Source organism: Hemicordylus capensis, chromosome 2 (genome assembly GCF_027244095.1).
Source record: "Hemicordylus capensis ecotype Gifberg chromosome 2, rHemCap1.1.pri, whole genome shotgun sequence".
NCBI classification, from domain to species: domain Eukaryota; kingdom Metazoa; phylum Chordata; class Lepidosauria; order Squamata; family Cordylidae; genus Hemicordylus; species Hemicordylus capensis.
Window position 1 is genome coordinate 208,702,768 of NC_069658.1, and position 21,385 is coordinate 208,724,152.

At 51.2% G+C, this 21,385-nt stretch overlaps 1 protein-coding gene and 1 non-coding gene across 2 annotated transcripts in view; both read left to right on the forward strand.

Annotated features, from left to right (window-relative positions):
- The window catches only part of EFNA2 (ephrin A2), a 180,883-nt gene that overhangs the window by 55,427 nt on the left and 104,071 nt on the right, over positions 1 to 21,385 (forward strand). The gene's annotated exons all lie outside the window — the stretch shown is intronic.
- On the forward strand, positions 15,213 to 15,331 carry LOC128348372 (U5 spliceosomal RNA). The gene has a single exon (XR_008318105.1). It is a non-coding gene; the product is annotated as a U5 spliceosomal RNA (small nuclear RNA).

The window sequence follows — 21,385 nt, forward strand, 5'->3', positions numbered from 1 at the left end:
GTTAGAAGGAATTTTAGGTGATGAATCATCCACCCTTGAATAGTTTGATTGGCAAATTAATCGGTTTCATTTAAATTAAGTTGCAAATTAGTGAAATCTCAGTCCAGGTGCCTTTTTTGGATGTTGAAGGCAGCGTGAAAGAACTGACCATTTAATAGCCAAAAAGCGGCTGCCTTTTTGCGAGAATTCCCTATTCCACTTAAATTGCCAAAACTTTAAATAGTCAAAACAAAGCGAAGTTAAACCCATGTGCCCTTTACTCTCAGATGCACTAATTAAAATGTGTCCTTGTTGATTAAAAAAACTAGTCTCCACTCATTAATCAACAAAGCTTTCATTGATTGAGGCCACAATCCTATCATACTTCCCTAGGAGCAAGCCGCTTTGAAGAGTGGGGCTTATTTACGAGTAAGCATGTATGCATTTAGACTGCAGTTTTATGCACATTTACCTAGGAGTAAGCCCCACTGAATGCAGTGGGACGTACTTCTGAGTAGGCCCGATTAGGCTATAATTAGAGTTTGCCGCTCCCATGAGAACATGTTGAAAAAAATCAGGAGGCCAGGGAAGAACCCTATTCTCCCTAGACACTTCGCCTTTCTTTTTAAGATCTTAGTGCAAATACGTAAATTACTTTATTTGGGGTTTTGATTAGTGTTGTGATGTGTGTGTTTGTGTGTGTATTGACGTGATGTTGTTGCAAACAACCTTGTGCTTTCCGATAAGGTAGGTTTGAAAGAGAAAACACGGTGGAAATAAATGGAAAGTTTTAGACAAGGGGTATAGGGAAGAAAAAATAGCCTTGAAGAATCACTGGATTGAGAAGGTGTGGAATTGGAATTCGTTAACCAATTTGGATGTCGGAGGCACATGTTGGAGGTGGTGTTCTCTCGCTCCAGAATGTAAACTTCGGTTAAATGGGTTATTCAGATATGCTAAAGGAGGCTTGAAAATTAGCCCCCCTCTTGGTGGCCTGTGGCAAGTGAGACCTGTGATTTAGGTGGTAATAAAGCCATGCAAGAATTAGAGGGGAGCGCCCCCACCTTCTTTTTTGGTCCATCTCACTCAGTGCTCTGGTTGGCAGCAGTGCTCCTAGATCTCAGAAGGAGGTGTCTGCCCCTGACTACACAATGCTTTTATTGGAGATTGAACCTGGGACCTTCTGCGTGCAAAGTAGGTGTTCTACCATTGAGCTGCGGATGTTCCTCATCAGCATAGGAGGCTGCATTATGCTGAGTCAGACAGTTGATCAGTCGAGTCTAGTGTTATCTGCTCTGACTGGCAGCGGCCATACTACCGGTGATCCTTTTTTGTAGTGGAGATGGCAAGGATTAGAATTTGAGACCTTTTGCGTACAAACCCAGTACGATGACGACGAAGAATTTTTATATACCGCTCTTCAACCAAAGTTCTCAAAGTGGTTTACATAGAAAAGTAAACAGTACATAAATCAGATGGTCCCCTGTCCCCAAAGGGCTCACAATCTAAAAAGAAACATAAGGTTGACACCAGAAACAGCCACTCGAGGGATGTTGTGCTGGGGTTGGAGAGGGCAAATTGCTCTCCCCCTGCTAAGTATAAGAGAATCATCACTTTAAAAGGCACCTCTTTCCTCGGCAGGGCTATGGATAAGAACATCAGAACAGCCCTGCTGGATCAGGCCCAAGACCCATGTAGTCCAGCATCTGTTTCACACAGTGGCCCACCAGATGCCGCTGGAAGCCACAGGCAGGAGTTGAAAGGGGCCTGCCCTCTCTGCTGTTGTTGCTCCCCTGCAACTGGTACTCAGAGGCATCCTGCCTTTGAGGCTGGAGGTGGCCCATAGCCCCCCGACTAGTAGCCGTTGATCTACCTCTCCTCCATGAAGTTATCCAAGCCCCTCTTCAAGCCATCCAGGTTGCTGACTCCACATCTTGTGGCAGAGAATTCCACAAGTAGATTATGTGTTGTGTGAAAAAGTACCTCCGTTTGCTGGTCCTGAATTTCCCAACCTTCAGTTTCATGGGATGACCCCTGGTTCTAGTGTTATGCGAGAAGGAGAAGAATGTCTCTCTATCCACTGGGATGCTGCTTCATGAATCAGACTATTCATCCATCTAGGCTATTTGTCCAGGATTGTCTGCTCAGACTGGCAGCAATTTTCTGGGGTTTCAGAGGAAAGTATTTCCCATTACCTGCTACCTGCTCCTTTTAGAATAGAAATGCTATTGGTCCGTGTAGCTCACTAGTCTCTGTCCTGACGGGCAACAGCTCTCTGGAATTTCAGAGAGAGCTCTTTCCCAGGCCTACTCAGAAATCCTGCCAGGGATTGCACCCGGGGCCTTCTGCATGCAAAGCTGGTGCTCTCCCCCTGAGCAATTGGGCCTTTTGCTACCCGTTTATGTGTGCACGAAGGGTGCCCTTGTTTACGGACCGTGGCAGACCGTATACTCTCTGTTACGGACAATCCACCCCGTCAGCAGGTGAGTGGGACACCCTGGGTCTTAACTGTGCACGGAGAAGACCATAAGCAACTACCTTATTCCAAATGAGACTCCTGGTTCGTCTAGGTCGGAACTGTCCACACTAACTGGATAGTTGCCCTCAGAGGCATTGCCTATTAAGTCCTTTTGCCTCTCAGCAAATTATTTATTTATTTATTTATTTATTTATTTATTTATTTATTTATTTAACATTTATATCCTGCTTTTTCCTCCAAGGAGCCCAGAGTGGTATACATGGTTATGTATTTAATTTGAACCTAAGGATTGTGGTTTTTAATCTGACAACTTTCTTCTTCTTTTTTCTTTTCTTGTTTAATTTAGCAAATTTTATTACTTTTATTGTATCTTGTGTCTGTCTTATTGATGTGAGCCGCTCAGAGCGGTAGTGCACTGGAGGGATGGGGTATAAATATTATTATTATTATTATTATTATTATTATTATTATTATTATTATTAATAAAATAGGGGCCACAGAAATCACCACCAGCCAATTACAAAAAGCAACTTTACTGAGGACAGCCTATATTCTGCGACAATATCTATAATAACAGCAACAACATTGATAATAAAATTCTGGCATCCCAGGTCCTTGGGAAGGACTCGATGTCTGGATAAAACAAACCAGTCAATAACACCTGTCTGACTGTGCAAATAAGGGATAATAATATACAACAACCCTGTGAGGTAGGTTAGGCTGAGAGATGAGCGCAGAGTCACCCAGAGAATTTCTTGGCTGAGTGGGGATCTGAACTCAGGTCTCCCTGGTCCTAGTCCAGCACTCTAACCACTACACTACACTACAGTGGCCTCTCTTCAATGTCATCTGGTTGGCTATGGAGCATCGTGATGTCACCCTGCATGGGACAAGATTGGATGTTACTAAAATAGCTGCCATGTGGGTGACATCATTGTATGGGTAGATAGATAGCCAATCAGATGGCATCACTGAGGTCAAACATGGTTAACAGAGAGGGAGGGGGGCACTCTGAATAGATGGCGGAAATTTATTTGCAGCGGTGCTGCAAAGTTGCTGAAATCAGAGAACATGGTTGAATGCTGCCCCTTTTCTGCTCAGCCCCAGTTCTGTGTTCAAATCTATCCTTAAAATGCAAGGGACCAGAAACATGATTTTTAAAAAGAAAAGAAAAAGAAAACAACTTAATGAGTTCCATGCACGGCTTACATACGGCAGTGGATAAATTGCATGCTAAACTTTTGCAGAACCGGCCGCCTCTGTATAGTCTGTGCAAATTCCCTTTTCTCTCCAGTTGGCGTGTACCCTTCAGGCTGCCTCGGATTGGCAGCTGCTCTTGAGCTCCGCCGTTGCCTTTTTCTTTTTCTCTCATTTAGACTTTCCTCTTTCACTTGAAGAGAAGTGTGCAAGAGGGAAAAAAGGGGGTGGTATCAGAGGGGGGAGAAGTATTTTAACCTTCTGCCTGGAACCAATTAAAAAGGTCTTTCCGCAGAGACGAAAGTGTGCCGGCACCTTTGTATGGAGCGAACGGGTGGAAGAAAGGAGAAAGGCGGCTTTTGAAGCAGGAGAAGAGCAGCGTCCGCTGGGATACCTCCAGGCTTTTCAAAGCTGGGCTTAGCTTTAAAAAAAAATATTATTGGGGGTTTTAAATAGCCAAATTAAAGGGCCTCCTGCTTCCTTCTCTTGCAACTTTGCAAGCTAGGAACATCAACCTTTCAGGCGGGGGCGAGCTGACGGGAGGACAGGTTAGGGGAACCATGGGTTCGGGGCCGGGTTCCCCAGGGGCAATTGCAAGGGCACACATTGCGGAAACTTGTCCCCAGTTTTCCCAGGGACAAATGGTGGTGGCACAAATTGAGAGTTCAGAGTCAGGCAGGATATACTGGCGACAGGGCAAATGTTGCGGTGATGGGTTATTTTAAAACATGGGAGCATACGAAGCTGCCATAGACTGAGTCAGACCTTTGGTCCACCTAGCTCAGTATTGTCTACCCAGACTGGCAGCAGCTTCTCCAAGGTTGCAGGCAGGAGTCTCTCTCAGCCCAATCTTGGAGATGCTGCCAGGGAGAGAACCTGGTGCCTTCTGCATGCAAACAGGCAGGTGTTCTTTCCAGAGTGGCTCCATCCCCTGAGGGGAATATCTGCCAGTGCTCACACATGTAGTCTCCCATCCAAATGCAAACCAGTTTTGAACCTGCTTAACAAAGGGGACAATTCATGCTTGCTACCACAAGACCAGTTCTCTTCCCGGAATTGTTATCAAAAATTCAAAAGCTAGAGCGATTTTCAGTGGGCTTCCTCTTCTAACAAATCAAACATTGTCTTTATCTTCCTTAAAATGAGGACTGCATCCAAAACTTCCTCCTCTGAATTTCTCCCCAGATTTTGGAGTTCCAAACTCCCAGTTCCTGTTTCCAAAGAGGAAGCCAACAAACTAGGAATTCTCCATTGTTCCCCCTTCTCCAACCATGGTGAATGCCTAATTTGCCAGATTTCTCTTTGGAAACAGGAGCTGGGAGTTTGGAAACAGGAGCTGGGAGAAATCTGGAAGTATTTCTGAGTTTTCTCCAAGGTACTCTCACAGCTCTCCGGCCCTTTGGCTCCTGTGACCTTTCTCCCTCCTTGGCACTGAACACTGCAGATGGGCATCTTGATAAATCACTGGGAGAAGAGGATTTTGACAGAGTCCATCTATACGGTTGTAGCAGCATTATTCAGGGTGGCGCTTGATGGCTGCGTAGGAGCTCTTGGACTCATTGGTAAGACACACTGTAGCCACATAGACCCTCCAAAGAGGATGGCATTTTTGCCGCGTTTTACCCAGGCCCATTGGCACTGCAGAGGAGACAAGCAGAAGAGAGCCAAACACCCAGAAGGATCACGGTGGCAAAACGGTGTCTGCTCCCATTCCAGAATCGATTTTAGACATGGTCCTTGTTCCACCAGAATTCAAGCAGAGCAGATCGCTGGGCAGAGGGAATCAGAAGCACAAGAAATGGATGCCATAGAAGGGGTGGCTTCTTCCCTGATAGCCCATTTGGCTGGCTGGGTTGGATCGCAAAAGCCAACGGTGTGCTCATAACTGCGTCCTGCTGAAATCCCTCCGTCTGGGGTCAACCGAACCTTGAGTTTCAATAGCTGGTCTGGACAGGTAGATCACAATGTGCCCAGAAATGGTTCAGGACCGCTGCCTTCTCCTGAGTCAGATCATTGGTCCGCCTTGCTCAGGATCGTCTACCCAGGCCGGCAGCAGCTCTCCAAGCTTTCAGACACAAGACTTTCTCAGCTCGACCTGGAGATGCTGCCAGGGATTGAACTGGGGGCTTCCTGCCACGGAGCCATGGCCCCTCCTTAAAAGAAGACAGGGAGCTGCCTTCCGCTGAGTCAGACCCTTGGTCCGTCTAACTCAGCTTTGCCTACCCAGTTAGGCAGCGGCTCTCCAGGGTTTCAGACGGGGGTCTTCGCCAGCCCTACCTGGAGAAGTTGCCAGGACTGAACTTGGGGACTTCTGCATGCACCGGGCGGCGGACTTTCCCTGCTTTGTGGAGCGTTCAGTATATTGGGGGGCGGGGTGTCGGGGCGGGAGACACACACCCCTTCAGCGGCAGGCCGGCCGCTGGCTTTGATGGACTCCTCTTCACCTCTTGTCCTCGAGCCCCTTGAACTCAACCGTTGGGATGGATGAGTGGCTTTCTTCAAAGGGGCACTTCTAATACCCCCTGCCTCCCCCCGACTGCCCTCCGGTGCGTCCCGTCTCTTCCCCTGCCATGCTAGCTCTTTAAGAAACCCACCAAAAGGGTCCGGGCACAATACACAGGAAGGATTTGAGATGGCTTCTCTGTCTAGACCTGAATATCAAATTGTTCCCCAGAAGAAAAAGGGAGAGAAGAAGGATCTTAGCAAGACGGTTCCTTTTTATCCGCATGGAGATTCCCGGTCAGGGGCGGGGGGCGTTCTTTCAATGGGCAAGCTCCCCCCCCAACCGACACTTTTAACTCGACTACACCTCTGTTGGTTCATTCTCTCTGGTTTCTCTCCCCCCCCCCCTTTTAATATTATACACTCCGGTTTATTTTTCCACAGTATAATTCTGAAAGACAGCCGCATATGCATTATTCATGCCGCCTTTGCATACGATCCCGGGCTGGCGAGAGGGTCCGTGTCTAATGCGTTTTGTGTCTTGAGGAGCTGACCCCCCACCCCACAATTGAAAAGCAATCCATTTCAAATAAAATTTGGGGAAAAAAAATCATGGTGGGGTCTCGATAAGGGAGGGCCACAGGGGGTTGAGCTGGAGGAACGGGGGCGTGGGGAGAAGCGAAGTTTGCAGAGGGGTTGCCCAACTAGGCCAAGCTGTCCTGAGATCCAGCATTGGTGCTGGGTTCCTTTTGACGTCTGGATCCTGTTTGAGGAGTTGGAAGCCACTTTGAGGGTGGCATGATGTGGGGTGGAGAGTGTGGGGCCACCCTCACCACTTGAGGAACCCTCTCCTCAGTTCTCACTAGGCCCTCTCTCTCCTCCACTGCCAGTTCAGACTCATGTCTAGATAGGGAGAGCACCAATCACCCAACCCACCGGGAAGGCAGTGGGGGAATTGACACGGTGACCAAGATTGGGTTAAAAAACCCCAAAGGATTTATGGAAGAGGAAGGGCAAGAGTGAGATCTGGGGACAGGAAGGGCGCAAATATGGAGAGGGAAAGCACGAACACACCTTCTGGAAAGCCGCCTAATCTGATTAGCTTTTGAATGAATGGAGAAAACAAAAAGGCTTAAAAACAGGAGAGAAAAGGAGGTGGGAGGGAAGAGAGTGGGGAGGGGGGTGTTGTGCCCGTAGACCTTGCCAGACCTTGCCAAGTTCCGTCACATTTTCCTTGGGGGTGAGGAGGAACATGGTAGCCAGGGAGAAAGAAGGAGCGAGGGGTTGCTGACCCTGCGACTCCTTCCCCCTTGGCCGTGGAGAGGCCATGCACCAGCACTGGATGGGGCACTCGGGGGGGGGGGACACACGCAGAGGCCTTTTGAGACACCCCCCCCCCCATTCATTTCCCCAAGAATTCTGTTTCTGGGCTCTGGTTGGCAAACTTTTCCGGAGGGGTGATTCCGCCTCCCCGCTCCCCCCCCCCACTCTGCCTGGGCCTTGTTTTTTTAAAGCTCGTTAATTAATTGGGATCCCCGCCCCACGCTCCTCTCCCAGCATGCCAAGAAGCGCCCTGGGAATTACACACCCGCCAGTGGTGCGGAGTGTTTGGGAGGAATGTCCGAAGGGGTGAGCTCTGTTGGGATGGTAGTGAAATGAGGAGCAGAGCTGCTTGCGGCCCAGATCCGCCGCGTCTGTTCCTCCAGCTGCTCCCCGGATCTGCCCTGCCTCGCTACAGATCAGTATTACCCACACATTCCGTTGGACGTCTGTACCGTGTTGCCGCACACAATGTGGTCGTTGGTCTGCCACGGCTTCACACTTTATTTAGATGCACAGCCCACTGGACATGGGATTTGGGTCCTGCCTTTTCAAAGGGTGCCGTCCCCAGGTTGGCTTTTAAAACGGCCTGGGTGGCGTTTGGCGGGGAGGGGGGGCGGATTTGCAAATAGATGCATCATGTGTGAACAGCATCACGTGTGAGCAGTCCTACTGGCCTGCCTATATTCTCCAACACTTGTTTAGCGAGAGTATTTCCGAGTTAATGTTTCCAGTGGCCATTGCTGGAATCTCTCTTGTGCCTATTGATCCTCATCGTCATAAGAACATCAGAACAGCCCTGCTGGATCAGGCCCAAGAAGGCCCGTCTAGTCCAGCATCCTGTTTCACACAGGGGCCCACCAGATGCCGCTGGAAGCCACAGGCAGGAATTGAGGGCATCCCCTCCCTCCTGCTGTGGCTCCCCTGCAACTGGTATGGAGACGCATCCTGCCTCTGAGGCTGGAGGTGGTCCACAGCCACCAGACTAATAGCCCTCGATAGACCTGTCCTCCATGAATCTAAGCCCCTCTTAAAGGGGCATCCAAGCTGGTGGCCATGACTGCATCCCATGGCAAAAAAAATGTGAGTCTTTTTGGGACAGGAAACCATGATCTGGTGAATTTAGAGGCATGTCTGTCCTGTCCTCATAGGAACATAGGAAGACGCCATATACCGAGTCAGACCCTTGCTCCACCTAGCTCAGTATTGACTTCACAGACTGGCGGCGGCTTCTCCAAAGTTGCAGGCAGGAATCTCTCTCAGCCCTATCTTGGAGATGCTGCCAAGAGATGCTGCTTCTGCTGCCATCCCTACAATTCGCCGCCTAAGGCAGCCACCTCGCCTCGCCTCGCCGCTTTCCGTGTCAGGAGGAGGGAAAGGGCAGCAAAACGGGGAGGCTGCTCTGATCTCCATTTTGCACCCCAACATGCACAGTGCATTCAGCAGAGCGTACGTCTTGGAGAAAGTTTGGAGGAAACACGGGGCGCCGTTTCTGGAGACGTTTCCAAAATGGCGGGGGCCTCGGATCTTACGGCTGAAACCAGCAACGAAGGCCTGTGGGTGACTCCCCAATCCAGTCTCGGGGAGGCCTCGTTCTGAAATTTGCAATGGTGGTCGCAGCTGTGCGGGCGGCCTCCCTCCCCCCCTCCTTCCCCGCCCCCCAACTATTTCCCTTTTCTTGACTCTGTCTGTCAAGGGCACTTGAGACCCCTGGGGGTGTGTGTGAGCCAGAGACTTCTTCGCTCCGTTGGCTTCCAGGCCCAGGGCTTTAACCTGTTCCAGGAGTCCACGGGCTGACTTTAATTGTTTTCCATGCTATTGATCTCTGCCCTCTCTTTCTCCTCCCCCCCCCCAATCAATGGCTCTTTTCAATTTGGGGACAAGGGAAGAGGGTGGAGGTTGGGGTGAAAAACGACGGCTCCTTTTTTTGAGAAGAGAGGAGGAAGGGGGTGGGTGGAGAGGCCCGGCCTCGGAAGGTTTCTGATATCGATTGCCTGGGAAAGAGGAGCTGAACCTCGTCGGAGATCAATTAGCCAAGTCATTAACTGTGGTCAAAGGGGGAAACGTTAAGTCTTGTTTGTGTTGTAGGGAAGGGAAAGAGGGGAGAGAGGATGCTTAAAGAGCCGAGGGCGGGCGGTGCGGTGCGGATCTACGCTGCCCCAACGCGGAACCTCCTGCCTGTCCAGGCTCCTGCATGGCTTCCACAGGAGGCGGTAAAGAGCCACACGGGGAAAAGACAGTGTGGGTGGGGAAGGGCCCCCCGAGCATCGGAAGAGCATGGTCGGGTCGGGTCGCCGGCTCTGACATCTCGCAGTTCCCCGAAGCGGACAGCCGGATTCTTCCGAGAAAGCCCCCAAGCGTGGCATGAACACAGCCGTTTCCTGCGAGAGGTAGACTGCCCCTACATGTGGAGGCTCCATTTTAGTAGCCACGGTTCATCGCTTTCAAATGGACCTCCATACGAGGCCTGGAATTAGCCGTGGATGTTGCATTTGCCTCCTTTGTTTAATAGCCCCAGACCACAAGCCCTTCTAGGCCTGCTCCCTGCCTCCCACAGTGGCCACTCGGATGCCTCTTGGAGAGCCCACAAGCAGGGCAAGGAGGCGACAGCCTTTCTGTGCTGTGCCTGCCCAAGCCACTGGCATTCAGTAAACAGACTGCCTCTGAACATGGAGGTTCCACCTAGCAGCACAGCTGAGAGCTGTTGATAGGCAAACCTCCCCCCTGCCACTGTGCCGAATTCCCTTTTTGAGCCACCTCGCAGCGAGCAGCCATTGCCACTTCTTGTGGCGGTGAGTTCCACACACACAAGTGAAGGAGCAGGCGCCTAGCTACAATACACGGGCGGGCAGTGCAAGCAGGCAGGCGAGTGTGGGGGTGTGAGGTGGGCGTCAGCGGGGAGAAGAAGCCTGTGAAGGAGATATTGTCTCCTCGTCTGGCCTCCGCTGCTATCAACTCTATTTGGGTGTGCCCAAGTCCTAGCATGATGAGGAAAGTGCCACGCTTGCGCTCTCTCCACACCACACGGGACGCTACAAACGGCACAGTCTTTTGTCAACGGTGCCCTCGTCCTCTTTCTCCCTCCCATGTAGAGGAGGACCCTCATTTGGGGAAGCTCCTTGTGCGCGCAACAGCACAAATCCCGCTGGGAGCAGTGGCTGTGTTTTGGCCTGCGTTCGTGTTTGCACACAGAGCGTGGCGCACACCGTAAAAAACGGGACCCCGAGGTCTCAGAGCACCAAGCTGGAGATATGCAAGCCCCTCTTGCCGTCGCCTTGAACTTCTCTTTGGAAAGACTTGGCCAATTTTGTCTGGGTGGGGGCAGAAACGTCACCCACCCCCCACCCCCGGAGAAGGTGGGAAGACCCCCAGAGCGAGAAGCCGGATTGCATACAAGAGCAGCACCGAGGCATCAGGCAGCATTAAAAGAGGGAGCGGGAGGAGGAGGGAGGGAGCGTGCCGATTACATCTGGAGACTGTCAGATCTGCCAGGCGAGCAATTATTTTGTGTACGGACGTGCTGTACAGAGATGCTTGCAGGATTACGGCGGGGAGGGGAGGGGAAATAATGCAGGCCACCCTGTTAAAACTGACACCTGATAAGGCACTGCACCAGCTAGTGGAACGCAGGCCAAGTGACGAAAAGGCATCCCTGGCTGGCTTGCCTCCAGCATCTAGGGTTTCCAGGTATCCTGCGCCGGCACATGGAAGTTCCATTGAATTTGGCATGGCTGGTTAGGAAACAGATTTTTATTTATTTATTGTTTCATTTCATTTCATTTATTTATTTATTTATTATTTTATTATTTTATTTATTTGATTTTGGCGTGGGGAAAAGATTTCTTAATTGAGATTTCACCTTACTACAGAACTTAGTTACAAGTCATCAACACACAAAAAAGAATACAGAAAAGAAACAGTAGGATACAAAACAGGGAATTAATTCAATTAATTCAGCTAAATTGGCTGGCTGGGGGTATACTACCGCTGGATATGGAGGCTCTGTTTAGGGGTCATAGCCAGTCACCACTGGTAGACTGTAGATGTGTCTCAGAGCCTAAAAATTTAGGCTCTGTCTCCAGCCTCATGTATTTTTTTGCTGTGTTGCAGACGAGTTCTGATGGGCCATCCTAGTAGAGCCCAGGGTGGCCCATAGATTTCTCCTCCCCTTCTGCCCTCCCAGCAGCTCTGCCAGGCCGAGAGAGCCCGATGGCCCCAGAGCAGCCCCAGGAATCTTTGCAGCTGAGTAGGGACCTGAACCCAGGTCCCCGTTCAATACGCTGACCATGCTGGCTCCAATCTCCGATGGTTGCGTACGCTTTGAGGTTTGCTTATTGGGCAAAATGACGATTCGGCACTCTTAACGAGACGGCACGGACTCTTCTGGGTCTGTCTGAGACTCGGGGTTGATTTGCTGGGGCAGGCAAAATGCCACCGGCGCCTCCTGAATGTCTTCTTGGCCGGAGGAGCTTCCCTGTTGAACTTCCATTTAGAGAACTGGGAGTTGCAGGGGGTGGGTGGGACGGGACTGCAAGGCTGGCATTTAAGGACCGTCTCTACCCCCCCCTGGTGTCTGCAGTCCTTTCTTTTGCCCCCAAACCAGTGCTGGTTAAAGAGTTTGGACAGATTCCTAGGGCTCTGCACAGACCCACCACACCTAGTGGGCCAGGATCAACCCCGTCTGAGGCAACGCAGGCAGCTGGCGAGAGTGCCAAGCAGTGGTGAAGGGAGGGCATAGGCCCCCTGGCCCAGCAGCTCGGGGGGGGGGGCTGCTGTGTCCCCACCACTCATCTGCGCATGCGCAGAGGCCAGCTGAGTGAGCGGTGGGGACACGGCAGCCACCCTTCGGGCTGCTGGGTCAGAGAGCCCGCTGCTCCCGCTTCAGGGGTGGCAGCTGCCAGTTGCTTGCGGCGGCGAGGTGAGAAAGAAATGGTGGCCCCAGAAATGAGCGGGGCGGCCCCGGAGGCAGGGCAGCACGGGTTCCTGAGACCCCTGTGCCCTATTATAGCCCTTCCAGAATCCCAGAGGGGCCCCTTTCAGCTGTAGAAATCAGGGCGGCCCTTTCATGAGGCGAGTGGAGGCAGTCACCTCTCGGGTGGGAGATTATTGGGGCATGCCCCCACCTGCCCCTCGGCAAAGCTCTTCGGGACTGATCCAGCCCTTCTCAGTGCTGCAAAGAGCGCGTCTCCTCGCGCTCCTGGCCGGAATCACAAGGAGAGTTGAGGAGGTTGCTAGCGGTCTTCTCCTCACGCCGCCCTGCAAGCTTGCAAGGGTCCCTTGTGAAATGGGCCCGCTCCCTCCAGAGGCGTAGGGCAGGGCAGCGTTTGGGGCCTCACCTCAGGCAGCGCCATGCCTTGAGCCACCCCCCATTTAGAGGCCTTGCTTACTTTGGGAGGAGACACCCAGAGGGGCCGGAGGTGGGGCGATATCTCAGGGCACACGGCCAGAGAGGAGCTGCCTCCGTGTTTCTCCTCCTGGAGTGGCACGCTGTCCCTCATCAGCAGCAGGAAGTCAAGGCAGACCTCAGGCATGAGAAGATGGTATCCCGCTCAACTCTTGCTCATGCCGTGCACTAGGGTGCAGGTGAGACATGTCTGAAGAGGATTTTCTGTGTCCCCTTCCTTCGTGGCATCACAGTTTAGTTCTGTCCTGCGTTTCACTCCTCCTGAATTTCCGCTTAACCAGGAGAGTTTCTGCCATTCATTCTGGAATTGCAGCATGTGCATCTTGAGTCCTTTCCCGGCAACCACTTTGCCCCCTGGTAAAACGCCACCAAAAAGCCACTGTGATGTGACTGTGCTATGTTTTAACGGTGCACGCATGCGCCTTAGTGCATCAGTAAAACACCGCACAAAATAGCCTCAAGGAACTTACACGCACAGTTTCATCCGGGTGACTTTTTTGCTTTGCATTCTTAATGAGGAGGAGGAGAAAAGCCACGAATAAACAGAAGGTATTGGACTCTCCAGGAAGGTCTCAATGCACATCACTCTGTGCAAAATTTGGTGTTTTTTCTTTTGATTAGCACTGGCTCTTGGAATGGGATATTGAGGCAGATGGATTTTCAATTATTTCAGGGTGTTTTTGTTGAATTTATTTGTTCCCTTTCAACCTGTGATCATATAGTCTCTCGATTCTGTAAGCCATCTTGGGAAGATTATGTCTTTTAAAAGCAGGGTAGAAAGACCGAAAATGAAATGATTTCTTAAAAAGAAGCAGCAGCTGCGGAAGGTTGCTTGTGCGTCGGCTCCACTTTGGAAAAATAAACCAGGTAACTCCAAAATCCAGGGGGATGTTGAGACAGGATTTTGAAGGCATCCCTGTTCAGAATATCACAATCTCTACAATATGGCAAGGTTTTCACTCACACAGAGTAGCAAAGCTCTTTGGGCCGGTCCTGTGTTTGACTGCCCTGGCAGCGGGACAGAAAGAATGAAGTGCGCACACCCCATGAGCGAGGAAGGCTGTGTTGTGCCCCTTCCCCCAAACCAGCCTGGTCTGTCTGCGGTCGGAGTCCTTCCACAAACCAACTGAGTATTTAGGCTCATTCTGGCCTAAAGCGATCGGATCCCTTGGGTTGACACAGCGAGTTTGCTGAGGCGAGGCGAGGGTGCTGATAAACCTCCTTGCCTTTCGGAGCGGAGATTTGCACGCACAGGTGTGCCAAATGTATATCAATGCAAACACACACACACACGTTTCCCCGACTCCTGCCGACGCTCCCCTCCACTCCCCAGCTGCCTCTGTGTACCCATCATGCCCTCTGCTCTCCACGTTGCTTTCCGATCACGTCCCGGGCATCCCCTCGGGACGGCGCAGAAAATTAACAGCGGTTCAGATCTGAGGAACTTTATGACACGTGTATGATAGGCCTGAACCAGGGCGTAATTGAATGACGGATGAGCTCCCGAAGAGGCACATTTCCAGGGAGTAATGAAAAATAGAACTGATATTGACTGAAGGAGCTTTTGCCGGCCGGCTTGGGATGAGCAGCCGTTCGGCACAGCGAGCGCATCAATAGGGCAAGTAATAGCGCAGTTATTGTAACTCCAAAAAAATGTCATTTGGCTTAAAACTAGGGAGCACTTTTGCTATTAACCAGCCTTAAGCAGAAAGGACGGGAGAGGGAGAGCCGGGTGATTTATTTCTCTCTCGTGCAGGGCAGCTCCTGCAGGTAGGACGGTTCCCGTTTCCCTTCCCCAGGGCAGGCTTAAGAGGGGCCGGATCCTGGCTCAAGGAGGAGGGAGTCCAAGTGTTTGCTGCTGAAAGGAAGCCCGGAGCTGACGCGGGGGTCTTTTCCTTAGCTGTTCCTCGCTGCGTCTCTCCCTCCAAGTGGGGGTGGCCCTTTGGTGAGGTGAGTTGAGCCGGTGCCCCCGCCTCAGATGCCTCCGATGTGGGAGCAGCTTTGGGGGACTGCTCAGGCGCTTTCCAGGAGCGCCTTTCCTCGGACGCCTTGCAAGGTTTGCAGAAGCACAAGGAGAGAAGAGGGAACTGCTAGCCACTGGCCTTCCCTCTTGCCCCCCTTTGCGCTTTCAAAGCTTGCCAGGGTCCGTTCTGAAAAGGGAACGGCCCCCACCAGGGGCCTGGGGCAAGGCGGTGTTTGGTGCCACAAGACCTCAGGCCACGCCTCCCTCTAAGGAACTCAGGGCCACGTGCAGAGTGCTTCTTGCCCATGCTGTCCTCACAACAGCCCTGTGAGGTGGGTTAGACAGAAGCAGAGTGACTGGTCCGAGACCATCCTGAGAGCTTCATGGTTGGGTGTGGGATTTGAACTCGTGCCTCCCTGTTCTTAGTTTGACTCTGGTTTCTCTTCAGATCATATAAATCTTTTGCCTTTTACTAAAGATTTCTGTGAAGAGGTTGCCCTGCTAACTGAGCAAAGAGTCACCTTTTAAAGTGGTGGTTCTCTTATATTTAGTGGGGGGGGGAGCAACTGGCCCTATCCATCCCCAGCACAGCATCCTTCTCGTGGCTGTTGCTGGTGTCTGCCTTATGTTTCTTTTTAGACTGTGAACACTTCTGGGGACAGGGGGCCATCTTATTAATTTATTATTATTTTCTCTATGTAAACCGCTTTGGGAACTTTGGTTGAAGAGGGGTATATTATTATTATTATTAGTAGTAGTAGTAGTAGTAGTAGTAGTGGACAAGCCGACCACTGCACCACACTGATTCTACTTAATTAATTATCTTAATTAATTAAGGGTCAATGGACCAGTGGCCTCACTCAGTGGGAGGCAGCTTTGTATATTTATAAGCCCCCGTCCGTATGTGGAGTTGGGTAAATGCCGATAACCTCAATTTAACCAGCAGTGACCTATCCACGATAAAGGACTAACCGGTGGAGTCAGAAGGACCATCTCCCACTCACAGGCCCCCGTCATGCTGCCCGTCACAAAAATCCAGATTCAGACCATGTGCCCTGGTCAGTGTGTGGGTCCGTGGTTGTCACGAGGCAAGGAACTTGAGCTTCAGACACCTATCCCTTGTTGTTGTGACCATTTATACAAGAGCGCCAAGATGCTTGCATGACCTATTAAACTGTGCATAGTGTGAAAAGCATAAGGTATTGCAGGAGAAATGAATACATTAGTGGAGAACTGAGTTATTGCAGACTAAGTGAATACAGCGTGAATGGACACAAAACAGACTGGTGGAAGAGGGCCAAGTGTGAATGAATGCTGACTGAATGAATACAGAATAAATTGGTGGAGGATTGAGTTATTGCAGAGTAAGTGAATACAGAGTGAATGAATACAGAATCAACGGAGGACTGAGATATTGCACAGTAAGTGAATACAGAGTGAATACAGAATCGGTGGAAGACTGTTATTGCAGAGTAAATGAATACAGTCTGAATGAATACCAAATAATGCCCCACCAGAGACGAAAGTTTGGGCGGTATATAAATGTGATGAATAAAAACAAACAAACAAACAAACAAACAAACAAACAAACAAATGGAGGACTGCGTTATTGCAGAATAAGTGAATACATAGTGAATGAATACAGAATAAATCAATGGAGGACTGAGTTATTGCACAGTAAGTGAATACAGACTGAATTAATATAGAAGAAATCGGTGGAGGACTGAGATGCAGAGATACATTTAGTCAATGGAGAACCAAGTTTGAGTGGAGTTACTGAATACCACAGACAGCAGCCGGCCTAGAGCAGGGCTGCACAACTTTGGCCTTCCCGCCGTTGTTGGTCTGCAACTCCCCTCAACCCCAGCCACAGTGGCCAGTTGCCAGGGATGATGGGAGTTGTAGTCCAACAGCAGCTGTGCTGCCCTGGACTTGAGCCTTCAGCAGTTTGTTGAGGGGCAGGGCAGTAGTCCTTGGCATGGACCCTGACGTGTTAGGTGCACCTGCGAGATGTTGGATGCAGTGTGGTTGATGTGAGTGTGGCGTGAGGAACCTGAGTGGAGCAGGCCTGGAAGGTGGCTGGAGTTAGGCCTCTGTTGCCATTGCCATGCCAGCCAGGTTGTCGAGAGCCACAAAGCGGCTCAAGGGGTTTCTCCTAGCCCCGGCACGTCCCCCATCCCTCTGGGGCTACTGGCATGGCTCTGACCCCCTGCGGCCGCCAGCCTGGGCCTAAAATGCTTCTTTGGCTGCGGCATGCGGGTCGGACTTCCTTGTGGAGCGAGGGAAGAGAGAGCTGGCTTAAAAGGCAGCAATTGAATCGGGGGGCTGCCCCGCTTCTCCCCGGATCTCGGCACAGAGTGCCACAGACCCCTGAGGCATAATGGCAGCCTCTTGGAACAGTGTGAGTGGCCTTAAATGGATTTTCTTTGTTAACAAAGGCTTATCATCCAGTTATCGACTCCCACTGCAGAGAGGGAGGATGGAGATCTGGGGACCTGCCTGTCTAGCCGGTTTCCTAACACGCAGGCACCAAACGGGCAAGAGGCAGGAATGGGTTGGATTTTCCCGTGGTTACTTCCCCTCGTATTCACATGAAATATCAGCTTGCTAGATCCAGCGAGTGCCTCACAAAGTTCCCTAAACCCAGTCAGTTTCTGTGAGCTCCCTAGAAATCCATTGGGTGGCATTTCAGTGGCGCACTTCTGCGAGGCCATCGTGATGGCTGCTTGCACCACGGGTGGAGCTTGTGTTCCTGGCGAGTGCTGTCAGGGCACGGCACAGCTGAGGAAGCTCCCACAGCCCAGACAGGAGCTGCCCTCCCTTACCAGAACCCCCTGCACCAGGAAAAACCAGGAGGCCAGATCCAGCACTCAGTCCACAGTCTGAAGACAGAGCTGCACTCTTCCTCCAACTCGGAAGTCTCCCTCGAGTGCGTGGCCTCTCTCACCATCGGAACCAAGGCCTGCAAAAATTGGGTAAGGCCCCGTTAAGTCAAAGATAGCTTCTTTAGGGAAAGGGCCAACCACCCTAACCAACCCGCAGCCTACATAAACCATCTGCAAACTCTGGACCTTTGCTGGAGCAACATCCTGCCTGCTTTGGTGTGTTAGGAGGCGCTTGAAGCTGTCCTGCTTGCCCCGGAACTGTCCAAGGTGCTGAACCCCTGGCCGGATTCCTGCTTCTCCTTGGTGCTCTCCAAGGCTTGAATTCTCTCCTGGGGCTCCTGCTCCAGTGAGAGCCCCATCTCAACCACTGATCCCACCTGGAACAGGTGTAGATTGGTAGGCAAAACATAATTTTGGCTTGCCCCACTTTCCCTTAAGGCAGGGGGAAAGTGGGGCACAACTTCAGCCCCCCTGCAGAAGTTGGCCTACAACTTCCATCATCCCTGATTATTGGCTGCTGGGGATTATGGGAGCGGTAGTCCAAAAACACCTGGAGGCCTGAAGCCTTCCTCTAAGGTAAAGGAAAGGAAAGCGTGCCGACGAGTCGGTGTCGACTCCTGGCGCCCACAGAGCCCTTTGGTTGTCTTTGGTAGAATACAGGAGGGGTTGGCCATTGCCTCCTCCTGCGCAGTATGAGATGATGCCTTTCAGCATCTTCCTATTCGCTGCTGCCTGATATAGGTGTTCCCCATCATCTGGGAAACATTCCAGCGGGGGTCCCAACCGGCTACCTCTGGCTTGCTAGTCAAGTCATTTCCCCGCTGCGCCATTAGGAGGACCATAATAATAGGGTGGCCTGCCCCCCTTGGGGACATTCTGGGCCCCTTCCCTGAAACCCCAACTTTCATTAAAAACAAAAAGCTAAGTTTCTAGTCTTCTTTGGCGATGGCTCTGTACGGAAAAACACAGAGGCAATATTCTTCTTGAGTCAATCTGCTCCCCCCCCCGCCCCAGTTTTCCATCTTGATATGTTCGAAGTCACCAGGGATGATTGATAAACATGAGACTTGTTAACTTTCCAAATTTGATTTTATTGATCCTGAATACAATTAAATCTCTTTCAGTGACTTGTATTTAGGTTCTGCCTGATCTGCACTGATCCCAACCCCTCCCCCCCACTCTCCCCACACACTGCTGTACTGTTAGTAAAGAACATAGCCCTGCTGGATCAGGCCCAAGAAGGCCTATCTTGTCCAGCGTCCTATTTCACCCAGTGGCCAACCAGATGCCTCCGAGAAGCCCATAGGCAAGAGGTGAGAGCGTGCCCTCCCTCCTGCTGTGGCTCCCCTGCAACTGGTACTCGGAGGCATCAAGCCCCTGAGGCTGGAGGTGGCCTAAAGCCACCAGACTCGGAGCCCTTGATAGACCTGGCCTCCATGAATCTAAGCCCCTCTTAAAGGGGCACCCAAGCTGGTGGCCATTACTGCATCCCATAGCAAAAAAATGCCATGGATTCATTATGTGCTTGGCCAAGAACTGGCTAAGAACGGAATGATCTGCTGTGTTGTTTCGTACTGGGAACAAAATCGTCCTCTGGGATCAGATGGAGATTATTTGTGAAGAATGCAACTTGGCTCACTTCTGCAATCTCTTCATCAGCAGTACATCCTCTTTTCACTTGTGCTGCACATCCACGGTCTGGATGTGGGAGAGGGCTGTGTTTGCTCCCTGGTCTGTGTGCCTCACCAGTCCCTCATTGTTTTAGCACCAACAACTGTCTATTCTGGTCACCACCACATCTAAAAAAAGGACATTGTAGAACTGAGAAAGGTGCAGAAGTGGTCAACCAAGATGACCAGGGGCCTTGAAGAGCACCTTCCTTATGAGGCAAGACTACAACACCTGGGGCTCTTTAGTTTAGAAAAAAGACGACTGCGGGGAGACATGATGGAGGTCTATAAAATCATGCATAGAGTGGAGAAAGTGGAGGGAGAGAAATTCTTCTCCCCCTCACATCACACTAGAACCAGGGGCCATCCCATGAAATTGATTGCCGGGCAATCTAGGACCAACGAATGGAAGTACTTTTTCACACAACGCATCATCCACTTGTGGAATTCTCTGCCACAAGATGTGGTGACAGCCAACAACCTGGATGGCTTGAAGAGGGGTTTGGATAACTTCATGGAGGCGAACAGGTCTATCAGCTGCTACTAGTCGGAGGGCTATAGGCCACCAACAGCTTCAAAGGCAGGATGCTTCTGAGTACCAGTTTTCAACTCCTGTCTGTGGCTTCCAGCGGCATCTGGTGGGTCTCTGTGTGAAACAGGATGCTGGACTAGATGGGCCTCCTTGGGCCTGATCCAGCAGGGCTGTTCTGATGTTCTTGCGTTCTTCAGGTGAGGGTTAAATCTGGTTTAGGAACAGAGGAAGCTGCCTTGAACTGAGTCAGATCCCTGCTCCATCTAGCTTAGGATCGCCTGCTCTGACAGGCAGTGGCTCTCTAGGGCTTTCGGCAGGAATCTTTATCAGCCCTACGTGGAGATGCGGGGCATCGAACCGGGGACCTTCTATATGCTAAGCAGATACTCTACCACTGAGCGAGCTACACTGGGAATTGTTTTATTTTATTCTGTGGTCTTTTATTTTATTTTTTAATGGGCCGTTCTTGTAAGGTGATGGTCCTCTCTTCCTGTGGGTTCATATCCCAGAGCTGGTTTTGTTGACTTGGGTTCTTTTATCTTGTGCTTAAAAAAAAAATCTTCCTTGCCATTTTTATGGCTCCTTGTGGCACCCGTAGACAGGCTCCAAGGCAGAATATAAATGTCTCGGTAAGTTAAACTCACCAACCAACCAACCAATCAAGATTGTGGGGCGACCTATGGCAGGATGGGGGAATGGATGAGCCTAGCCTTACCGCAGCCCGTATTGGGTCTTTGGACCGTGATAACCACTACTGCTACCACTACGAACCCAATACGAACTCGGCTCCCCGAGAAGAATGTCAGATGGGCACCTGGCAGGCTCCCTGTTGGCAGTTCTTATCCCCCGAGAGACTCACCAGTTGAACTTTCGACAGGGAGCAAAGCTGCTTGAAGCCCCCCAACTTCTGGCGACCCGCGTGGTGCTTGAGAACGCCCATTCAAGGCCGCTTCTGGGCTGACGGCATGGTCCCTTTCGCGCCTGGGCATGAGGTGTGCAGCAGTCGCGAACCCTGGAGAAATTGGGCTTGTGAAAAGTGAGCAGTGGTTGGATTTGCATAAATGTGGGTCTGAGGTCATAGCTCAGGGGCAGAGCATCTGATTGCATGCAGAAGGTCCCGGGTTCAATGCCTGGCAGCCTCTCCAGGGAGGGCTGGGAAAGACTCCTTAGCCTGAAACATTGAGTAGCTGCTGCCAGTCAGTGCAGACGATCTTAAGAACTGATGTTCTCAAGATTGTCTGCACTGACTGGCAGCAGCTACTCAATCAGCTACTCAGCAGAACAGCCCTGCTGGATCAGGCCCAAGAAGGCCCATCCAGTCCAGCATCCTGTTTCACACAGTGGCCCACCAGATGCCACTGGAAGCCCACAGGCAAGAGGTCTGTGCCTGCCCTCTCTTCTGTTGCTGCTGCTCCCCTGCAACTGGCATTGAGGCATCCTGCCTCTGAGGCTGGAGGTGGCCCGCAGCCACCAGACTAGTAGCCACGGATAGACTTGTCCTCCATGAACCCCTC